Consider the following 17,288-nt stretch of genomic DNA (forward strand, 5'->3'; position numbering starts at 1 on the left):
TCTATTTGCTGATTTGACTGAGCAATTTCTTGCACCTCCTCCTCCACCACCTCCAGTCTTTTTGCCAAACCTTGGAAAGCCATCAAAATATCTTCTCTTATTTTTTTATTATTCTCTTTTATTTCTTCTCTTATTTTCTCATTATTATCCATTATCTCCTTAAACTTTTCTTCAAAGACTTTCCCTTGTTCTTTAATCAAATCTTCTAAAGCTGGTTCAGAACCCCTTCTACCCCTAGTCTTAGGTGGTTTAGTAGCCATTTCAGTTTTTAAAATTCACAAAATATAAGTCTAGAAACTTCTCTTTTCCCCTTTAAGTATAGGAGAGCTCACTTCACTTCATTAGAATCCACACATAACATTTCTTATCTTCTTAGTTACACAGGCTGTTTAGAATTCCATTCTTCACTTTCATTCCCTTTCAGGCGCCATCTTAAAGAGTCAATTGAAACAAAGAAAAAAAAGTTTCTCTTTTTAAAAGGGTAGGAGTCAGGAAATCAAAAATACTTGCAATCCAGTAGTTGTTCACTCGTGCTCATTCCGTCTGCTTATAGAAATCCATAAAGATAAGACAATTAGCAGAGATGGACACTTTCTTCTTTTCCTGCTTTTGCAGGCACGCACTGAAAGTCGGAGCTTGGCAGGATTATTTATGGGATTCGACCCTCAGGGCTCTGCTTAATAAAAAACAAAGCCCCTGGGGAGGTCTACCACACCCCCGCAGCTCTTATCTTTCCCTTTCATCCTGGGAAGGAGATTAAAGCCGGCGTTTTCCTGGCTTTTACGAAGTTCAGTACGGAGCTCCTTAATTAGGAACTCAGCGAAGAAGGTGGCGCCACCGGAAGCCTCAGAAATTTCAGAATTTAACAAGGATCAAGATATAGACTGGATTCAAGGAAATGAGCCATTAGGATTGTTTCACAAATTCAGTGTTGAATTTGAATTAACTGTAGAATATAACTTGATAAAATAAAATAATCAAACACAGAAGCATTTGGGCTGTGGTGCGATACGTACATTTCCTAGTCAGAAAATTCTAGTTATACCTTTCTTTGAACAAGGGATTACACACAAAATTATAATTTTACTTTTTCAGTCACAGCTAAGGTGGGATAAGAAATTGTTATTCCATGAAGGAACCAACCCCAAGAATTTGAATTTCTTGAAATTTTAAGTTTTCAGCAATCTCAAAATATTAATATTTGATAATTTAAATTCAAGTCTCAATAATCTTGAGCTCAAATGAAGAATATTTTTCCTCAATGCAATTCATGCTTCAAATTTGACTAAGAAATTCAGAATGTAGCATTCATGTACCATAGACAATGACTTGGGGGCAGTGTATACATATGAAAAACAATTGATCGATTGAAGTGTTTAATATATGATTAGCACACCAAAAGAGGAGAAAAATAACAGGTGGGTCAGTAAGAGATTGACAAGTTATGAGGTATGGCTGTGATGCAGATATCCATCTAGTTCAAGTTGTCATGTTCCAGCTTCTCCCACAACATATATGTAGCTACGGTATTACCATAACTTAGATGAACAGTTAGTTATACGAACAATGGCAGTTTCATAATATATGAAAATCAGTTCAGAGCCAGTAGAATTTATATTCATATAATTAAGTTGCATTTTCCTAGCTAAAGTCAGATAATCCCACCCTCCAATTTGCACTGACTTTTACAGTTGCCATGGTAGAAGAATAAATTAAAATTGGGGCAGAAGCAGACATTCTTCAGTGTGTAACAATTTCGGGTGATTTGAAGAGTTCATGAGTGAAATACCTGTATATCAAAGAATGGTGGGTTTTTTTGCATCCACCTTTTCAATATTTTATTTCTTTACTGAGCATGGAGATATAAATTTATTAATCAATGTGTGCATTGTGGAACAAGCTAAGGTTTTTTTTGTTGCAATCTCAGATATGCCCATATAGCAGAAATCACTAATATGTCCAATTAAGTTTGTTCCCATTCCACCTTAAGGCTTAGAACAAATGATATTTGCAGTGAATTTCTTTCATTTTTTAAGGTCTGAGTCCTAGTTAACAATTCCAGATTAATTTTAATTTTTCCTGGATCCATGCAAGAAACTGAAGTTAGATCAATGTTTGTGATGGAAGGTAGTTCAGATTCCCAGGAAGGAGCGGGTCCATTCCAGAAGAGTAAAAAAAGTTAGTTAGTTAGTTTGTATGGGAGAAAGAGTTAAGACAGCTCCTACCTAGAACTTCTCAGAATATATGTTTGATGATGGAAGTAGTCTGCTTTAGTTTCGCAAGATTTCTTTTCTATTCGTGAGGAACAATAAAGGCAATATCTTAGAAGAACCTCAATCACTGGTGGGTTTCAATTTTTTTTACTACCAGTTCTGTGGGTGTGGCTTGGTGGGCGTGGCATGGCTTGGTAAGCATGGCAGGGGAAGGATACTGTAAAATCCCCATTTCCTCCCAATTGGGAGGCAGAGAATAGATGGGGGTGGGGCCAGTCAGAATTTTTACTACTGGTTCTCCAAACTACTCAAAACTTCCGCTACCGGTTCTCCAGAACTGGCCAGAACCTGCTAAAATCTACCTCTGACCTCAATGCGTCTTTCTTGATTTCTGGAGCTTGACAGTTCTTCAAACTTGGCAACTTAAGATGTGTGGGCTTCGGTTTTCAGAAGTCCATATCTTAAGGTTGCCAGGTTTGAAGATGTAACAGTATATGGCAGAGGTCTCTAAACCTGGCAGCTTTAAGACTTGCGGACTTCATAGCTGGTTGGGGAATTCTGTGAGTTGAAGTCCACAAGTCTTAAAATTGCCAAGTTTGGACTCCCTAGTATATGGGAATGAACTTGTGGGGGGGGATGTGGAATAGGGAAAGATAAGACTAGCCCACAGATGCATAATGGGCAGAAAAACTCAGAGAGGAACCTCCTTATGAGGCAGTAAAAGAGACAGTTGGTATGATCATACCGTACTTTTAAGTTGCTATTAATGTAGATTTATGATAAAACTCATTTGTTTGTGTTTCCATTCTGATCTTCCTCAGAAGGCTGACAGAAAAAATACTGAATTAAATTATCAACTAATGCATACACACATATTTCTGCTTTTATAAATATTTGAGGTGCTAAAACTATTTCCCACTCTGAAGAATGAAGACTCATCTTCTGTATACAAGAGTTTAAATTACTATGTATTAGTTTTCTGAGGTTATTACTATGTATTATTATCATTTCTGTATGCGGTAGCTTTATTGTCAGAAAGTCAAAAGTATGGTAGTTTAAGATGGTTATCTAGAATAGAGCGAAGTGGTTCAAGATCCCCTTTTGATCGTAGATAACACTGAATGACTAATTATCAACCCAGCCTACTTCACCTGGGTTGTAGGTTCTTAGGAGAAAATAAGGGGAACTTTCTATATGCTCTACTTTGGATTCTTACAGATAATATTTTTTATTTCTACCAATATATACAAACTGAGCCTGGGTCACTTGTGGAAATGTGTTGTCTTCTGAACTTTACAATGCTGCTTCAGATTTTGGGAAATGTCTGTAAAAACAAAAAATAATACACAAGATTGTTGTGTTAGATGGGGTAGTTTGCAAAATGGAGTGTTTATGAGGCAGATTTCAACACAAAAAATGTGTATATTTGGAGAACTATGGGTCAAAAATGGAAATGTTCACAAAACAAGAGAAGCTGAGAAAAGCAGAAGTTAATAGATTGGTAGAAACTATAAACTGAGAAAAAGCAAAATCAATAGATTCTCCTATCTTTAGTAGGAAATGATAAAAATCAGCACCACCATCCTTCTTCTTGTGAAAATGGAAGAATATGGAAAAAATAACTCCAGATTGGCTCCATAAAGTACTAGATAGCGCCAGATGTAGAGATAAAGCAAAGTTCTTCTACAAACTATGTAGTACTGATCAGAATTTTAGAATTCTGAATCTGAATTCTGAATTATTTATTTATTTATTATTTAAATTTTTATACCGCCCTTCTCCCGAAGGACTCAGGGCGGTTCACAGCCAGATAAAAATACAATACTATTACAATTAAAATACAATTAAAAAACTTATTCAATTGGCCGAGATTAAAAATTTAGGATAAATACTAAAAACTCATTAAAAACCCATTAATTAAAAAACTAACCCAGTCCTGCGCAGATGAATAAGTGAGTTTTGAGCTCGCGACGAAAGGTTCGGAGGTCCGGAAGTTGACGGAGTCCTGGGGGGAGTTCATTCCAGAGGGCGGGAGCCCCCACAGAGAAGGCCCTTCTGGCCGCCAGACGACACTGTCGCGCCGACGGCACCCTGAAGAGTCCCTCTGTGAGAGCGCACGGGTCGGTGAGAGGTATTCGGTAGCTTTATTGTCAGAAAGTCAAAAGTATGGTAGTTTAAGATGGTTATCTAGAATAGAGCGAAGTGGTTCAAGGTCCCCTTTTGATCGTAGAAAACACTGAATGACTAATTATCAACCCAGCCTACTTCACCTGGGTTGTAGGTTCTTAGGAGAAAATAAGGGGAACTTTCTATATGCTCTACTTTGGATTCTTACAGATAATATTTTTTATTTCTACCAATATATACAAACTGAGCCTGGGTCACTTGTGGAAATGTGTTGTCTTCTGAACTTTACAATGCTGCTTCAGATTTTTGGAAATGTCTGTAAAAACAAAAAATAATACACAAGATTGTTGTGTTAGATGGGGTAGTTTGCAAAATGGAGTGTTTATGAGGCAGATTTCAACACAAAAAATGTGTATATTTGGAGAACTATGGATCAAAAATGGAAATGTTCACAAAACAAGAGAAGCTGAGAAAAGCAGAAGTTAATAGATTGGTAGAAACTATAAACTGAGAAAAAGCAAAATCAATAGATTCTCCTATCTTTAGTAGGAAATGATAAAAATCAGCACCACCATCCTTCTTCTTGTGAAAATGGAAGAATATGGAAAAAATAACTCCAGATTGGCTCCATAAAGTACTAGATAGCGCCAGATGTAGAGATAAAGCAAAGTTCTTCTACAAACTATGTAGTACTGATCAGAATTTTAGAATTCTGAATCAGAATTCTGAATTCAGAATTAGATCAGGTTTTCAGAATTAATATTTCTGAGATCACGATTATAGATTCAAGCTACTGTCAAAACACAGAGATGTGGTAGGAACATGTTTCTGGGTCGTCTTTTTCTTATATCAGCTTCACCAGCCCAACAATGCCATAGGGTACCCATTTTAAAACAGGGGTTGTTTCCCTGTATACAAATGGCACATATTCAGCTTCTAGATATTTCCAAGCTCTTGGAAGCAAGTCTTCATTCTCCGCCTCCCATTCTCTTTCATAGTTAGAGCACACAACATTTTCATACTGGTGAATTTTTCATGTTCTGGCCAGTGGTGGAATGCTGCCGGTTTAAAAACTGGTTCGGTGAGCGTGCGTTCTGTACACGCACCTAAGGTGCTTGTGTGCAACGCTGAAAATGGAGCATTTAGAAGCTCAGCTGCTTACCTTCCAGGTCAGCAATGGTAAGTAGAACAGCAAGTGGGGAGGGGAAATCAGCTGTGCTGTTCAATTGAGATGAGCTATAAAGCAGGAAATAAAGGACTGGATAGAGCGGGGTTGGGTGGGCGGGTCCAACTGATCGTCAGCACAACCGGTTCGAGCGAACCGGCTGAATTCCACCTCTGGTTCTGGCTCACAAGAGCAAATTTAAAACAGACCTTTTACCCAGAAGCTAAAGAACCAGTTCTTATTAGCTCATCAATTCCAGATGAAAATATTTGAGATGAAAACATTGGTTGGGCTCGGGGTCCTTGATAGGACAGAAGATGAAAGAGAACAAGCAGTGAAATGCTTGTCCACAGATTTATTTATTTATTTATTTATTTATTTATTTTTCGAATTTTTATACCGCCCTATCTCCCTAGGGACTCAGGGCGGTTCACAGATAACTACATGCTCATGTTATTCATTGTAAGGCTGACAGAAAGGATACTTCCTCTGGTACAAAGTGCTGGTTTTCAAGACTGTTCTCCAAAGCTCTTTGGATACAGGATAGTGGACATGCTCTGATGGGATGTCTTTGAATATCCTGATGCCGGGAATGCACAGCTAATAGGAATCTTATATTGATACAGGTAGTCCTCAACTTACGACCACAATTGCACCCAGAAATTATGTTGCTAAGTGAGAAATTTGTTAAGTGAGTTGTGTCCCATTGTACAACTTTTCTTGCCGCGTTTGTTAAGTGAACCTCTGCAGTTGTTAAATTAATAACACGTTTGTTAAATGAATCTGACTTCCCCATTGACTTTACAATGTCAGAAGGTCACAAAAGATGGTCACGTGATCCTGGGACATTGCAGCCATCATAAAGATGAACTAGTTGTCAAGCATCTGAAAGTAAATCATATGACCACGGGGATACTGCAGTGGCCATAAGTATAAAAAATGGTTGTAAATCACTTCTGTCAGGGCCGTGTTACTTTGAACAGTCACTAAACGAACTGTTGTGTACATGCAGATATTTCCCTTCTGTATACTGGTGATGGGATTTTCCCTGTATATGCAAATAATCTGAAAGAGACTCGGGTACACAATCAGTGGCATTTGCAATCCTAAGGATATACAGGTAACCTATGATCACAACAAGGCAGGAATTTCCATCACTAAGTGATGCAGTCATTAAGTGAGTTTATTACATGACTGGCTGATTTTACAACCTATTTTGTCAGTTATTTAAGTGAATCTCATGGTCATTAAGCAAATCCCACAGATGTTAAGTGAATCGGGGGAACCCAGCTTTCCCCCATCGATTTTGCCTGTTGGAAGCCAGAGGCAAAGGCCCCAAATGGTGACCACGTGACCCCAAGGACCCTGCAACGCTTATAAAAACCTGATCGCAATACAGTGTCTGTATTGCCATCATGTAACTGCAGGGACACCGTGGCACTCATTAAGTGCCAGGACAATTGCAAGTAACTTTTTTCAGTGTTGTCGTAACTTCATACGGTCCCTAAACAAATAGTCATACATAGAGAACTACCTAAGTTTTTTACTTAGCAGTCGTGACTTTCAATGTGGGGCCAATTGCTTTTGGTCATTTATTTATTTATTAAATTTACTTGCGGCCCCTCTCATAGCTGTCATGAGTCTGCTCCTAGTGAGAAAAAAAACAAACCAATCCCAGACATGAGTATATAAATAAAATGAAGATGTTTTTACAAAGGCTATGTAATACCTCTCAATAGGAGCTATCAAGGAAGAACAGAGGGAGATGATTTTTGGCCTAGTGGCCTGACAGATTTGGGTGTCTGATTGGTGGTCATTGTGCCTCAAAAGTTTCCTAAAAGCAAAAAAAGCCTTTCTCCTCTGCAGGAAAGAGTCACAGGATTTAGTGGAATCTCCTTTCTTCTTCTGTCAATCATGGACACAACTTCTACTGACTGAGCAAGAGACAGACAATTCCCCTGTCTCTACAGTCCTCTTTCTCCTAGCCTTAATTCTGTTCCGAAAGATTCCATAAACCTCCGGACAAATTTTAGAAGATGCACAGTAGAGCTGCAGATGAAAGGTACCCATTTCAATTCATGGGCAGATTTTAAAAAGATGTTAACAATACTTTAACCTGCCATGATTCTCTGTCCAAAAACGAGAAGGTTCTTGAGAATTAGTGCTGGTTGCAAACATTTAAATAAAGGTTCTTTGTTTTTGTTTTATTAAAAGATGTCCCCCAAGCTAATCTCTGGTCCCGTTTGATATTTGCTGGGTGATGATGCTGTATCTGTTTCATTTAGAATTCCTCCAGGAGCATGATTCAGAGTAAAAAGTGCCATTGATTGAATATAGACCTAAATCAGGAGGAATGAAGTCCAATAACAGGGTTGCATATCCCACTATTACAGGCCAGAAGTCACATCAACATGAAAGGAAAAATGTTCCTTTCCTTTGGAGAGGAACCATATGATTATTTACATTATACTGTGGGATCAGACTGCAATCAATCGTCAGCACAATGCCACTACTATTGAATCTGCACGCAACAAAGAGTAAATGTATTTGTGAGGGGAAGAGACACCTGAGCGAGCTTCTGAAGCATGGGAAATAAGACTGGCTAAAAAATTTAACACAAGAACAGAGAATCCTGTAGATCTTTTAATTAAGGATTGTTTTACTTATCTTTGGTTTCTCTCTTTTTTTTTTTAGTTATCTTGCCTAAGTAGTCCCTCACTGAATATATTACTCTATCGAAACACCTTTTCGCATAGAAATACAGAATGTGGATGTTTCAAATGTCACCTTTCTTCTTCAGATTATATTGAATTTTTGTTAGGTTTAGGGTTGTTCAGCTCCATCTCAAGGAAGTATTTGGCTTCACAATGATGAAGATTAACAGATTAACAGAGTTGGAAGGGACCTTGCAGGTCATCTAGTCCAAAACCCCGCCAAAGCATTTTGTTCTGCTGAGACACTTTGTTGAGCAACAGTTGAGCAGGACTGAACCAGAGGTGGGTTTCAGCAGGTTCTGACCAGTTCTGGAGAACCAGTAGCAGAAATTTTGAGTAGTTCGGAGAACCGGTAATAAAAATTCTTACTGGCCCCACCCCCATCTATTCTCTGCTTCCCAAGTCTCAGCTGATCAGGAGGAAATGGGGATTTTGCAGTAACCTTCCCCTGGATTGGGGAGGAAATGGAGATTTTTCCCCTTGCCACACCCACCAAGCCACACCCACCAACACCCAAGCCACACCCACAGAACCGGTAGTAAAAAAAATTTGAAACCCACCACTGGTGCTCAGCGTTGATGGACAACTTCCTGGCCATGTCTGTTCTTAAAAATTGTTTTAAACATGATTTGGTTTGAGCAGTTTCAAATACAGGATTTAGACTACAGTTCCCACCATCCCATGTTAACAGAGGTGGGTTTCAGCAGGTTGTGACCTGTTCTGGAGAACCAGTAGCGGAAATTTTGAGCAGTTCGGAGAACCGGTAAATACCACCTCTGACTGGCCCCGCCGCCATCTATTCTCTGCCTCCAAAGTCCCAGCTGATTGGGAGGAAATGGGAATTTTGCAGTAACCTTCTCCTGGATTGGGGAGGGAATGGAGATTTTACAGTATCCTTCCTCTGCCACACCCACCAAGCCATGCCCACCAAGCCACACCCACAGAACCGGTAGTAAAAAAAAATTGAAACCCACCACTGGACTGAACTGTGCAGTAGCTGCAGTTGTGAGGGAAGATACACTGCTGCTCTAGGAAATAGAAAGGTATAGTTTATAGGAGCATCCTGAAGGGAACCTTCATTTAAGCTCTGGATGAAGCCTCCTGTGAAGATCTGTTCAGTCTGTATTGGTATATTAGATAGCCAATTACCAAGCTTTCTGGTTGTTGTATTTGCTCCTGTTTGGTTTTTTTTATGTTTGCTTATGCTTTTGAACATATATATCAATATACATCAGTTATCAGTTAACTATTTTAAGCATTTAGAGAAAATAATAAAAGTCACAATAGTTTTCAAAAGAAAAGCAAGGAAAAAAAGAAACCACTTGGCACAGAGAAAAAATCATTCCACATTTGTATGCCACACTAAATTAACTTTAACCACCGGGCACAGATGGTTGCCTGCCAGGTGCCTGAACACCTCGCTGTTTTTAGCAGCTTTGTATAGTCAACAAACTTTTTCTCCTGGGATGCTATGGCTCAGTGGCTAAGATGCTGAGCTTGTCGATCAAAAGGTCAGCAGTTCAGCGGTTCAAATCCCTAGTGCCACGTAACGGGGTGAGCCAGGGGTGAAATCTAAAAATTTTCCCTACTGGTTCTGTGGGCATGGCTTAATTGGTGGGCGTGGCTTGGTGGTCAGATGGCTGGCTGGGCGTGGCCAATAACAATAAATAATAAAAATAATAAACAAAGTATAAAAAACAATAAGAGGTACCAAAAACCAACTTTCACACTTTACACACACAAAACAACACAACTGACTCACACACAGTGTAAAAGCAGCTGCACTTCACACTTCAGCCACAAAAAGCTCAAAAACCAACTTTCACACTTTACACACACAACACAACTGACACACACACACACACACACAAAATACCACATACAGCTTTCTGAGATTTTGTGTGTTTGTGTAGTTTAAGTGAAACACTACAGAAACACACCAAATCTCAGAAAGCTACACAAATATTTTATTTATTTTATTTTATTTTATTTTATTATTTTATTTTATTATTTTATTATTTTATTATTTTATTATGTATTGTTTTGTTTTGTTTTGTTTTGTTTTGTTTTATTTTTTTATTTTATTATTTTATTTTATTTTATTTTATTTTATTTTATTTTATTTTATTATTTTAGACTTCAATTCCCAGAGTTCCTCAGCAAGCAAAGCCAGACAGCATTAATCACTCAGTGGTAAAATAGATTAGCTAAGTTTAGATTAGTTCAGTCTAGTGCTAAAAGTGAAACTGGGGCTTTCCAGCTGCGAGAAAAGCCATGAGGTCGATCAGTAATCAGGTAAGTGGCTTAGACTCTTTTAAAAGGAGTTTTTCTACATGTTTTCTACAGAAAACATGTTTTTTAAGGTTCTGCTGATGAGGAACTCAGGTGAGATCCCCAGAGTAGCCTTTAAATTTATTTATTTTTTTAAGTTTAAAGGCTGCAGCAGAGGGGGGGGGGGCAGGGATTTTTGCTACCGGTCCTCCGAACCAGCAGCTGCCATCGCTACCTAATAGGGAGAGCCGGTGCGAACCGGGAGCATTTCACCCCTGGGTGAGCCCCCATTACTTGTCCCAGCTTCTGCCAACCTAGCAGTTCAAAAGCAGGTAAAAAATTGCAAGTAGAAAAATAGGGACTATCTTTGGTGGGAAGGTAACACCGTTCCATGCACTTTTGGTGTTTAATCATGCCGGCCACATGACCATGGAGACGTCTTCGGACAGCGCTGGCTCTTCGGCTTTGAAACGGAGATGAGCACAACCCTCTAGAGTAGGGAACGACTAGCACATATGTGTGAGGGGAACCTTTACTTTATAGTCAACAAAAAAAACAGTGGCTTATGAAGATCCTGGTGGAGTACCATGCATGGTTTGTTGGCCATGATCAGCTTAACAACACATTATTGCACCATCCTGCTTTAAACCGCATGCTGATTTTCACCTGACTCAGTCGTTGACCTCTGATGTTTAAGCTTAAGCTTCCATCTAATAACACTTTTCAAAGAAAAGTACCCATTACAACAGAGAAGAACCATGACCAGCAAGTGTATCTGTGGAAGAGAGAAATGGGAGAGCCGAAAGCAAGTGGCAACACTAAGAGGAGGAAGTGCCATTGAATTGGAAAAAAAGGCAAGGCAGAGGTTGAGCATGAATTTCAACGACTCTGGGGACAGGTGTAAAATTTCTGAAACACTTTGTGCTGAGCAACACACCCTCCAACATCTGACACAGCTAAAATAGGAACAAGTCATGAGTAGGCAAGTTACAAGGGACATCAGAAGATCCCGTTATACATTTCTCTCACTCCCTAATAAGCATTCCTCAGATTAATCAACACAGTGCTGAAATATTCCTACACTCAAAAAAGATATATGAAGCATTTCAAAAGGATATTGTGCCAACTCAAAATATACAGCTACCATATAAATTCCAAGATTAGGTTCAAACTCAATGCAGGTAGTCCTTGATTTACGACCACAATTAAGCCCAAAATTTCTGTTGCTAAGCGAGACATTTGTTAAGTGAATTTTGCCCCATTTTATAACCTTACTTGCCACAGTTATAAATAAATGGCTATAGTTGTTAAGTTAGTAAAATGGTTGTTAAGTGAATCTGGCTTTCTCATTGCTTGTCAGAAGGTTACAAAAGATGATCACATAATCCCGGGACACCACAACTGTCATAAATATGAACCAGTTGCCAAGCATCCAAGCATAAAGGTTCTTTGCTTTTCTGAATTTTGATCACATGACCATGGCGATGTTGCAACACTTATACTGTATTTTTCAAACTATAAAACGCACCGGAGTATAAGACGTACCTTGGTTTTTGGGGAGGAAAATAAGAAAAAAGCTGATTGGCGGGTGGCTCAGCCTCCTGGAATACCCCCAATCAGTTGTTCCCAGAGGTGAATTTTATCAACAGCTTCGTTGGTTATGAGCTCTGTGCCTTGCTTTTTTTTCAGCCTCTGAAATCTCCGTTTGAGAGGCTGGGCAGAGCTACATTCGGAGTATAAGATGCACCCAGATTTTCACCCTCTTTTTTGGGGGGAAAAGGTGCATCTTATAGTCCAAAAAGCACAGTAAGTGTGAAAAACAGTCATAAGTAACTTTTTCTAGTGCCATTGTTACTTTGAATGATCACTAAATGAACTGTTGTAAATTGAGGACTACCTACACATTATTAGGACATCTGTTTCTTAAAGCCAAAGCAGAAGTGGAGTATATGCAGGTTGTTCAACCAAGAACTTAAAACAAAGAATGGCGTGTCAATATATTTGCAAAGTTACACAGTTGTAGTTCAGGGCTTAAATCAGAGATCAGTGTGGTATGTCTAAGGGTCACGGGTCCTCCACCAACATCCTAAAAATAAAGTAACAGAAATACTGTGAATTCAGTTGTTCTCAAGAGCTTTCAGCAATCTTGGACAAGGATTTGAAGAATCTGCAATATTCTGCATTATTTCAAAGATATTTCAGGTAGTTTGTGACATCTTAGAATCATAGATGGTACCCCCAGTCAAGAAAATGTGTTGAATTATAATGTAAATTGAAATAGGTCTAAGAAAATGAACAAAGTTCTGGAAGAATATAAAACACAGTATCTCCATTATAGGGACAGAATAAAGTTGCAAGTAAAGCATGCATGAAATCTGAATATACCTAGCTGAAGTCAAGCATCACAATTGCATTGTGAAGAAAAGTCAAAGAAAATTGACTGTCTTTGATTCAGTGCCTATAACAAAGAGGAAAACTGATAGCATCTGAAAAGGTGAAGATGTCAGAGGAAGTACATAATCAGATTCAATCCCAGGATAGTAAGATAAACTATATTATACAAGATAAAGGTTCAACTGACAAAAAATGTAATTTGGGCTGTTTAGGAACAAGAGAAAGCTTGAAGAACATGTATCATTCCATTCCATTAACAAGGACATATATCAACCAAGGTTGGTGTCTGAAATTTTTGGGTCAGCTTGAAGAAAAGCAGCCGAGAGGCTTCACATTTGGTATTAAGATTTACCAATATTTGTTGCAGCATACTGTGTTTATTCCTCAGCATACTGATCAGAAATATCTTTTCCATTTTCTACACCTCTAGGAATATCAGCTTGCTAGCAGGAATCTCAGAGTCCTGCTACAAAAGGGATTGGATTTCTTAAGTTCCAAGTTGCCCCAAATTCAGAAGAGAAATACGAACATCAAAGTTGTTCTTTGTTCTTAAAAGGCTTTCAAGAAGAGACTGGACAGCCACCCCTCTGAAATGGTATAAGGCAGTGATGGGGAACCTTTTGGACACCGAGTGCCCAACCTGCAACCAAAACCCACTTATTTATGCCCCTTCATTTTTTTTCTGCTTCTGAAATATTACATTTAGCAACAATAAAACTTTTGTAATATAATTTCTCTTTCCCTCCCTCTTTCCCCCCTTTCCCTCTCTCTCTCTTTCCCTCCCTCTCCTCTTTTCCTCGCTCTTTCCCTCCCCCTCTATCTCTCTCTGTTTCTCTCTCCCTCCCTCCCTCTCTTTCTCTCTCTCTCTCTGCCTCTGTCTCTTTCTCATGCTTTTTCCCTCCTTCCTTCCCTCCCTCTCTCTTTTTCTCTGTCTCTGTCTCTCTCTATCTCATCTATCTATCTATCTATCTATCTATCTATCTATCTATCTATCTATCTATCCTCTCCTGCCCAACGTCATGTGTCACGTGAATCCAACCACTTGGTTGTGGAGAGGAAGTAGAGGCTGGCAGGCAAAGCCAAGCGTTGGAGATCCATGCAAAATAAGGCAACTCCAACCTGGATCCTATCGGGGAGACACCCCCCTCCCTCTCCCTCCGGCAGGGGCTTGGGCGGCCTGAGCGCACCTCCCTCCTCAGAGGCAACCATCAAGCAAACAAATGTGGCACTCCAGCTGGGATGTGACGGCAGAGCGCCACCTCTGACTGGCAATAGCTGAGCTGGCAGAGTGCGCACCTTCCCCGCCCTGGTGCTGGCTGGGAGGGATGCACGAGTCAAACATTTGGAGCCGTGCTAGACGGAGTTTGCAAGTGGGCCCAGCCTGTTTGGTTCCCTTCAGCAAGGGTGGGAATGCAGAAGGCGGAGGAAATCCATGCCTTTTGGTGTTCCTCAAAGACTCCTTTGGGGTGGCTGGGAGGGGAGGGCGAGGGGCGGGGCCAGCCAGTGGTGGGATCACCCGACAGGGAGCCGCAACAGAGGGACAAGAGACCGCAGCTTGCTGGCACTCGCCCTAGCACGTGCTCACAGAGAGGGCTCTGCGTGCCACCTCTGGCACACATGCCATAGGTTCGCCACCAAGGGTATACGGTATCCTGCTTAAGCAGAGGGGTTGGAGTAGAAGACCTCCAAGTCCCTTCCAACTCTGATATCTTATTCTATTCTAAATTCTACACTCTACTCTATTCTATTCTCCTCTCCATCCACTGAGTTTGCCACAAAGCCTCTGAATGATACTAGGAGAGAGGCATTATGGGAAATTAAAAAAGGTCTCAATCTAGTTGCCACAAGAAGCCAAAGGCATGAATCTTTGGATGTAAGGATGCCTAGAGTTGATGTCAGCCCAATGTGTAATTCTCCTTTTCTCAATTTGCATGTTCTGGAAATCACTGTATCATTCCTTTGAGCATCATGGCTTTCTTGTCCTTAGTGCTAGTTACGGTAGGAGAAAGTTGAAGTCCATCACTTCTGGAAGATATGAGTGTGGGGAACGAGATCTGACATCTTACATACTTTCTGTGTATTACGCAAAGCTGCTGTGGGTGTTCCCATACCATGCCAGAAATAAATTATACGGAGATAATATAGGCATTATAGAACTACCGTTATAAATCCCACAGCATCACACCCAGAGAAATGAATGTAATATATAAAAAGTACAAAGGAATTAGCAAATTCCTGAAATAACCTTACTGTACATATAGCAAAAATAGGCAGCATCTTAAGTTTCATGTTTTAAACTCAGTGCTGTATAATTAAAAGAGATTTGCTCGTATATTCTGCTGATTTCAAAAGTAGGCTTTCAGATTTCCTGCCCACTCCCTTCATTATGTTTTTTTTCCCAGCATGGCAGTCTAATTCTTATGATGAGTTTGCATACCATCTTTGATTTCTAATGAAAAGTTAATTATTTAGCTATAAAGATAACCTATTTGGAGGGTTTAATTAATCCTTCACTTTCTATTATTTAAAAATGTTTAAGAGTGAAAGGATCTACATAGCCAATTTGTTGAAAAAATAACCTTAGATTAAGATTGCAACCATCCCACATGCTCACTGTTGAATTAGGGTTACTTGGGATTGACTTCTGCCTAACTTTTAAAATAATGGGCTCTAAAGGCGTGTTTGCAAAGTGTTAGCTGGATATTATCTAACGTCTCCTTTAAATTCCTAGAAATACACACCACAGAATATTTACTACATTTATGGTGGGCTTCAAGAGACTGGCAAAAGACCCCATATACATATTTTAGGTCCACTTGATTTTATAAATAGAGGCATGTCTCATCCGTGGAACTGTTAAACAAACCAAAAGTGTGAAATCTAATCCGAGCAAGTAGCTTGCAAATCAAAAGTCCCTCCCTACAAAAAAAAATTAAAAAAAAGAAGCAGCCGGTATTGTTTAATTAAGAGTCGGGGCTCTTTCCCTTCTCCCCCTTTGCTACCTCCCGCCCCCCGCGACATCTAAACTGACAAGGTCACAGAGTTTGCTGGCACAACCCACCGGCGCCCGTTTTAGGTTTTTTTTTTGCATCCTTTCTTTAAAATCCTGAGCGCGCAGAATCACGGAGCTCCCCCATTCGGTTCGGATCACTGGCTCCGCTCCCTTTAAAAACCCTTTCGCCACACATCGTCTCCCCGATATGAGGTGCGCCCGCGTACCCACGTCCACCCATGTGTAACCCCCGCCATCCCAGTCCCTGGGATATGCCTGTAAGCTGCCGGCCACGTTATTAGGAGCGATCCTTCCCCGAATGGGTTTTGCCAAGTGAGGCTTCCCGGCCACCCAGCCGCAGGCTTATTTCCAAGCGGCGCGGCGCCCGATGCCGACTTCGATCAAGGTTTCGCGCACACCCAAAGAGCCGCGCGGACCCGCCCTCCTCAGGAGCAAGGAGTTGGGGCCGGGGGTTCGCGCTTGGATAGCGGTGCGCGATTCCGCCGACCCGGCCCTGCTAAAACCGGGAGAAGGTTGGACGCCATCCCTAAATGCCGCCCGGGATCCACCTCGCCTTCCCGGTCGGCAGCTCCGGCGATGGCACACGCCGCTCCACACACACACACCCACCCAGCCAGTCACCCACCCACCCACCGGCTCCCTCTGGTTTCTGCGCGGCAGAGTTGCCGGCCTCGCAAGCCACAAATCAGCGCTACCCTCCGGAGACTGGGGGAAAGCCGACAAAGGCGCTGACAAGCAAGGAGGTGGTGGGGGGCTTCTCCCGCTTTCTCTCCCTCCCTCCAGGCTAGGCGGACGGATGCTCCCCGTCTGCCCTCTCCCTTCCTTTCCCCCATTCTAGGATGCGGCTCCAAAGTCCCGAGCCGCGCCATTCATTCCCCAGCCCTGCCCGCGCCTACCGGGGACCGGCCGGCCGGCTGCGTGTCAGGCGAACGCCCGCGGCATCTCCGGCTCCTTTCCTCCCCCGTCACATCGCTCTGAGCGCCATGTTCCTGCTCTCCGCGGTGCCACACTTGGCGAGGGAGGCCAGTAGGCACCGCTCGGCGGCTCGGGCTGGCTGCTGCGCCGCTACATCCGGGCTGCCGATGGCCGGAGCTCGAGATCGCCTCGCAGCGGCCGTGAGCCGAGTTGCTCCGCGTAAGAAACGCTTTGCTTAGAGGAGGAGGAGGAAGAGGAGGAAAGGGGCTTACCAAGCTGGAAGGTTCTCCTAAATCTCCCTTCACTTTTTTTGCAGTGCGCCCTCCCAGCTACCCCCTCCCTTTGTAATCACAGCTCCCCTCCCTCTCTCACGAGATTTAAAGAGCAAAAGGAAAAAAAAAAGGGGGGGGGTTGTCTCATTTTCCACATCAAAATTCCTCCTCCTTCTCCCACCACCCTTTTCATTGCTTAGTTAT

The 17,288-nt window shown here is 41.4% G+C and overlaps 1 protein-coding gene across 3 annotated transcripts in view; it reads right to left on the reverse strand.

Annotated features, from left to right (window-relative positions):
* The window catches only part of PAK5 (p21 (RAC1) activated kinase 5), a 154,473-nt gene extending 137,527 nt beyond the window's left edge, over window positions 1–16,946 (reverse strand). For all 3 annotated transcript variants that reach the window (XM_058181432.1, XM_058181440.1, XM_058181423.1), the window contains exon 1: window positions 16,794–16,946. The gene's annotated coding sequence lies outside the window, so the exon portion shown is untranslated. The remainder of the gene's footprint in view (window positions 1–16,793) is intronic.
* Between the last annotated feature and the right edge of the window lie 342 nt (window positions 16,947–17,288).

Source organism: Ahaetulla prasina, chromosome 1 (assembly GCF_028640845.1).
Source record: "Ahaetulla prasina isolate Xishuangbanna chromosome 1, ASM2864084v1, whole genome shotgun sequence".
NCBI lineage: Eukaryota > Metazoa > Chordata > Lepidosauria > Squamata > Colubridae > Ahaetulla > Ahaetulla prasina.